At 32.2% G+C, this 7,119-nt stretch overlaps 2 pseudogenes; both read left to right on the top strand.

The window, feature by feature from the left end:
* Nucleotides 1–1,745: 1,745 nt before the first annotated feature.
* On the top strand, nt 1,746–3,752 carry LOC125369116 (annotated as a pseudogene).
* A 110-nt stretch (nt 3,753–3,862) lies between these two features.
* LOC125369304 lies at nt 3,863–5,979 on the top strand (annotated as a pseudogene).
* Nucleotides 5,980–7,119: the final 1,140 nt, after the last annotated feature.

Below are 7,119 nucleotides of genomic sequence, written 5' to 3'. Positions count from 1 at the left end.
AATAGTAAGCCCACCCCAAGATGAGTGCTCTCCTATTCGACTTCCCAGAACCTTCGGTGGCAGTAGAGACAATGATGAGTTCTACGCCCTGCAGTGGAGTGTGAAGTTTGAGAATTCAAGAAAAGGTCACGTGAGGCGAGCCATTTATCATTATGATAGGTGTCAAGTGGAAGTGCAGTGATGTATGCAGTTGAGGCATCGTAACAGACCGGTAGACTTGAACCTTGTTCCTACATGACCCGATCAATTTGATTAAGTACTCGCCATCTATTTTTATTGTTCAACTCTTTGACAACATGAAAAAACCAAAAGCTCTGCCCTCCCTCTCTATCGATCCAAGGGATGGAAGGCCGGAGGCCTTTGGTGTCCCCCCCAGTCAAGAATTGGGCCTCACAATCACTAGCCAATATGCTTTTCTCTCATGTCTTTCTTTATTCATGGTTCGATATTCTGGTGTCCTAGGCGTAGAGGAACCATACCAATCCATCCCGAACTTGGTGGTTAAACTCTACTGCGGTGAAGATACTGTAGGGGAGGTCCTACGGAAAAATAGCTCGACGCCAGGATGATAAAAAGCTTAACACCCTTCATTCTTATTACTTTTTCAATATGAAAAAAAAATGAAAGGGTCGTCTTATTCAAAACCCCAATTATGAAATCCCGTTTCTCCCACTTCACACCTCGGAACGCACCGTTCTTATAGAGAAAGAGGCGCTTTCGCATCTTTTTAACCCGAAATGGCTGGGGAGAGGAAAGGTTCCTTTTTAGGGTACTCCCGGGAATAGATCCAGTGAAGACGGGGTGGGGCCTGTAGCTCAGAGGATTAGAGCCGTGGCTACGAACCACGGTCGGGGGTTCGAATCCCTCCCTCGCCCTGGCCCGGCCAAAAGGGAAGGGCCTTTCCTTCTGGAGGTAGGAAAATCATGATCGGGATAGCGGACCCAAAGCTATGGAACTTGGGTGTGGATCTTTTATCGAAATAGAATGTCCTCGCTTTTTTTTTCTTTTTTATTTATCTTTAATGGTAGATTCTTTCCATATAGTATGCCCGGACCAAATCTTTTTTTATTTTACGCCCCCTAACTCTTCCTCAGCCAGGCTTGGGCAGAATAGCAGAGCAAGTACAAGTATTAGTAGCATAGCAAAAATGTGTTCTTCGTTATTAATATGTTTGCTCATTGTAATTGTGGCCTCTCGGGAGAATCGATGACTGCATCTTTGATGCACTTGCTAGTACTAGTACGTACATCTGAAAATTCTTAATTGGCTAGTTGTAAATAGCCCCAGACTATGGAACAAAGGATTATACCAGACTTACCTACACCGAGGTATTGACGGTGATTCTCAAATATCGCAGAACAAAATGTGATATGATGAGATAGAATGCAATAGAAAGAAAGACACAGGGAATGGGTTACCACTGTCAAAGCGAACCCTTTCATTCCGACATTCCGAATTAAAGAATTCGAAATGAATCCAATCTCCCAAGTAGGATTCGAACCTACGACCGGTCGATTAACGGTAGGCCGCTCTACCAGCGAGCTCTTGAGGAACAACGGAGATTAGATCTCATAGAGTTCAATTCCCGTTCTCAACCCATGACCAATATGAGCTCGAAGTTTCCTTCGTAACTCCCGAAACTTCTTCGTAGTTTTTTCCTTCCATGCCTCATTTCATAGGAAATCTCAAAGTGGCTCTATTTCATTATATTCCATCCATATCCAAATTCCATTCATTTAATCTCCCCTTTCCTTTGGTGTCATTGACATAAGAGATGTCGTTTCTAGTCTATCTCTTTCTATTTCTATATTCTATTTCTATATATATATGGAAAGTTTAAAAATCATCATATAATAATCCAGAAATTGCAATAGAAAAGAAAAGGGAGGTTTGTGATGATTTTTAAATCTTTTATACTAGGTAAGCTAGTATCCTTATGCATGAAGATAATCAATTTGGTCGTTGTGTTCGGACTCTATTATAGATTTCTGACCACATTCTCCATGGGGCCCTTTTATCTCTTCCTTCTCCGAGCTTGGATTATAGAAGAAGGAGAAGAAAGAACTGAGAAGAAGGTATCAGCAACAACAGATTTTATTACGGGACAGCTCATAATGTTCATATCGATCTATTATGCGCCTCTGCATCTAGCATTGGGTAGACCTCATACAATAACTGTCCTAGCTCTACCCTATCTTTTATTTCATTTCTTCTGGAACAATCACAAACACTTTTTTGATTATGGAGCTACTACCAGAAATTCAATGCGTAATCTTAGCATTCAATTTGTATTCCTGAATAATCTCAGTTTTCAATTATTCAACCATTTCATTTTACCAAGTTCAATGTTAGTCGGATTAGTCAACATTTATATGTTTGATGCAACAACAAGATGTTATTTGTAACAAGTAGTTTTGTTGGTTGGTTAATTGGTCACATTTTATTCATGAAATGGGTTGGATTGATATTAGTCCGGATACAACAAAATAATTCTATTAGATCTAATGTACTTTTTGATCTAATAAGTACCTTGTGTCAAAATTGAGAAATTCTATGGCTCGAATCTTTAGTATTCTCTTATTTATTACCTGCGTCTACTCTTTAGGCAGAATACCGTCACCCATTTTTACTAAGAAACCGAAAGAAACCTCGGAAGCGGAAGAAAGGGAGGAAAATGAGGAAGAAACAGGATGTAGAAATAGAAACAACTTCCGAAACGAAAGGGACTAAACAGGGATCCACTCAAGAAGATCCTTCTTCTTCCCTTTTTCGGAAGAAAAGGAGGATCGGGACAAAATCGGCGAAGCGGAAGAGATCCAAGTGAATGGAAAGGAAAAAACAAAGGATGAATTCCATTTTCACTTTAACGAGATATGCTATAAAAATAGACCACTTTATGAAACTTTTTATCCGGATGGGAATCAAGAAAATTGAAGTGTGAAATATTGATAGAAAAAAAATCTTTTCCGGTTTGAAAAACCTCTTGTAACTATTCTTTTTGACTCGAAGCGTTGGAATCGTCCATTCGATATATAAAAAATGATCAGTTTGAGAATCTTGTAAGAAATGAAATGTCACAATATTTTTTTATACATGTTGAAGTGATGGAAAGAAAGAATATCTTTCACGTATCACTTGACTTGTCAACTTTTTTTGAAATGGTACGGAAAAGATTTTTCACATTCACAACAACAACAGAGAAACTCTCCTCCCGATGAATTGTATAATCATTGGAATTATAAGAATGAACAAAAAAAGAAAAATCTAAGTAATGAATTTATAAACAGACTCCAGGCTCTAGATAAGGGATATCTTGTTCTTAATACACTCGAAAAAAGGACTAGATTATGTAATGATAAAAAGAAAAAAGAGTTCTTACCAAAAATATATGATCCCTTATTGAGTGGGTCCTACCCTGGAAGAACCAAATTTTTTTTTCACCCTCAGCACTAAATATAAATAAAACTTCTATAAAAAATTCCACGGTGATGGTTTGGATAAATAAAATTCATCTTATTCTTCTTATTAGTAATTATATAGAATTTGAACCAAAAACAGATAGAAAATCATTTTCAACAGAAATTCTTATTTCTTAAACTTAATTAATGAATTTGCCGAAAAATCGACATCAAGTTTCAATTTTAAGGGACTCCCTTTATTTCCAGATTACAAAGAAGAAAAAATGGATTTAGAACTCTTATAAATTCTAAAATTTGTATTTGATCCAGTTCTAGCGAATTCAAAAAATAAAACAATTAAAAATAATTCTCTTGGAATAAAAGAAATAAATAAACAAGTTCCTCATTGGTCATGCAAATTAATTGACGATTTGGAACAACAAGAGGGAGAAAATGAAGAAAACATGACGAAAGATTATGAAATTCGTTCACGAAAATCCAAACGTGTAGTAATTTTTTCCGATAATCAAGAAAATACAGCTACTTATAATAATACCAAAGATATGACAGATTTTGACCAAATAGACGAAGTTACTTTGATCCGTTATTCGCAACAATCAGACTTTCGTCGAGACATAATAAAAGGATCCATGCGAGCACAAAGACGCAAAATAACTATTTTTGAACTGTTTCAAGCAAATGCGCATTCGCCCCTTTTTTTGGACAGAATAGACAAATCTCTTTTTTTTTCTTTTGATATTTTCGAACTAATAAAAACAATGTTTATAAATTGGATGTGTAAAAACGCAGAATTCATAATTTCATATTATACTTATACAGAGAAAAAAATAAAAGAAAGTAAAAAAAAAGACGAGGACACAAGAGAAGATGACAAAAGAGAGGAAAGAACTCGGATAGAAATAGCTGAAGCCTGGGATAGCATTCTTTTTGCTCAAATAATAATAGGTTGTATTTTAGTAACCCAATCGATTCTTAGAAAATATATTATATTACCTTTATTAATAATAGCTAAAAATTGCATTCGTATACTATTTTTTCAAATTCCCGAATGGTCGGAGGATTTAAAGGATTGGAGTAGAAATGTATATTAAATGCACTTATAATGGAGTTCAATTATCAGAAAAAGAATTTCCAAAAAACTGGTTAACAGACGGGATTCAAATAAAGATCCTATTTCCTTTTCGTCTAAAACCTTGGCACAGATCTAAGTTAAAATTCCCTCATAAAGATCCAATGAAAAAGAAAGTACAAAGAAATGATTTTTGTTTTTTAACAGTTTTGGGGATGGAGGCTGAACTGCCTTTTGGTTTTCCCCAAAAACGGCTTTCACTTTTTGAACCCATCTTTAAAAAACTTGAAAAAAAAAATTAGAAAAATGGAAAAAAGGGTTTTCAAATTAGAAGAACTTTAGAAGAAAGAAGAAAATTATTTCAAAATTTATCAAAAGAAAAAGCAAACTGGGTCATCCAAAACTCTTTTTTTCGAAAAGACATAATAAACAAAATAAACAAATTTGAAAATCGAAAAGAAACCGAATTCTATTATCTGGAGTTAAAGAAGTATATGAATTGAATGCAACTAAAAAGAAAAAGATTCGCTAATCAATAAGAATAATCGGGCGAGTCAGAAAATGTCCACCTCAACGCGATCTATGGTTTTGACAAATTTTTCATTGTGGAAAAAAATGAAAGATCTTTCCGCTGGGCGAAAGATAATCTTAAATCAAATAGAAAAAATTTCAAAAGAAAGGGAAAAAAAATTATAACCTCGGAGATAAATATTAGTCCTAACAAAATAAGTTATAATGCTAAAACATTAAAATTAAAATCATCAAAAAATATTTCACAGATATTAAAAAGAAGAAATGCGTAATTAGCGCATAAATTCCATTTTTTTATAAAAATTTTGATTGAAAGGATATACATAAATATCCTTTTAGGTATCATTAATATTCCGAGGATCAATGCACAGCTTTTTCTTGAATCAACAAAAAAAAATTGTTACTAAATACATTTACAATAATGAAGAAAATAAAAAAAATTTGATAAAACAAACCAAAATACAATTTACTTTATTTCGATTATAAATATTAAAAAGTCACTTAATAATAGCAATATTGATGTTATTAATAAGAATTCACAGATTCTTTGCGACATATCCTCCTTGTCACAAGCATATGTATTTTACAAATTATCGCAAATCAAAATTATTAACTTATATAAGTTAAGATCTATCCTTCAATATCATGTACTTTTTTAAAAGAATGAAATAAAGGATTATTTTAGAGTCCAAGGACTATTTAATTTCGAATTAAAAGAAAAAAATGTTAGAAATTTTGTAATGAATCAATGGAAAAACTGGTTAAGGAGTCATTATCAATATAAATACGATTTATCTCAGATTAGATGGTCTAGATTAATACCACAAAAATGGCGAAATAGAATCAATCAATACCAACACCCTATGGTTCAAAACAAAAAATTAAACAAATAGAATTTATATGAAAAAGACAAATTAATTCATTACGAAAAAAAAAGATTTTGAGGCAGACTCATTACCGAATCAAAAAAATAATTTTAAAAAACACTATATAAATATAATCTTTTATCATATAAATCTATTAATTATGAAAATAAGGACTCATATATTTATGGATCACCATTACAAATAAATAATAAACAAAAGATTTCTTATAATTACAACACAAATAAAAGTAACTTTTTCGACATGTTAGAAGGTATTCCTATCAATAATTATCTAGCGGAAGATGATATTATCGATATGGCGAAAAGCCTAGATAGAAAATATTTTGATTGGAAAATTCTCAATTTTTGTCTTAGAGAGAAGGTCGAGATTGAATCCTGGATCGATACCGGAAGCGAACATAAAAAAAATACTAAGACTACTAAGTATCAAATAATTGAGAAAATTGATAAAAGAAAGATTTTTTTTTTATTACAATTCACCAAGATCAAGAAGTCAATTCATCCAATCAAAAAAAAGATATTGAAAAAGATTATATGGAATTAGATATGAAAAAATATAGACATAAAAAAGAAAAACAAAAGTCATACGGAAGTAGAATTTGATTTCTTTCTAAAACGATATTTATATTTTCAATTAAGATGGAATGGTTCTTTAAATCAAAAAATAATCAATAATATCAAAGTATATTGTCTCCTGCTTAAACTGACAAATCCACGCGAAATTATTATATCTTGTATTCAAAGGCAAGAAATAAGTCTGAATATTTTGATGATTCAGAAGGATTTAACTCTTACAGAATTGATGAAAAAGAGAATATTTACTATCGAACCTATTCGTCTATCAGTAAAAAATAATGGACAATTTCTTTTGTATCAAACCATAAGTATCTTATTATTTCATAAGAACAAACAATAAATAAATCAACAATACAGAGATAAAATCGATTCTATTTCTATTGAAAGGCAGCAAGGTATAATTGGAAATAGAGACAAAAATGGTTATAATTTACTTGTTCCTAAAAATGTTTTATCCCTGAAACGTCGTAGAGAATTAAGAATTCTAATTTCTTTCAATTTAAAGAATAAAAACAATATTTATATAAATACCAAAATTTGCACTGGTAATAACAAAAAAAACTGTGGTCCCATTTTTGATAAAAGCAAAGATTTTGATAAAGAGAAAAATAAACTAATTAAATTCAAATTTTTTCTTT

The sequence above is a fragment of the Ricinus communis genome, chromosome 2, assembly GCF_019578655.1.
Source record: "Ricinus communis isolate WT05 ecotype wild-type chromosome 2, ASM1957865v1, whole genome shotgun sequence".
In the NCBI taxonomy this organism is placed as follows: Eukaryota; Viridiplantae; Streptophyta; class Magnoliopsida; order Malpighiales; family Euphorbiaceae; genus Ricinus; species Ricinus communis.
Note: the sequence above shows the minus strand (reverse complement) of the source record. Positions and strands in the feature narration are given on the sequence as shown.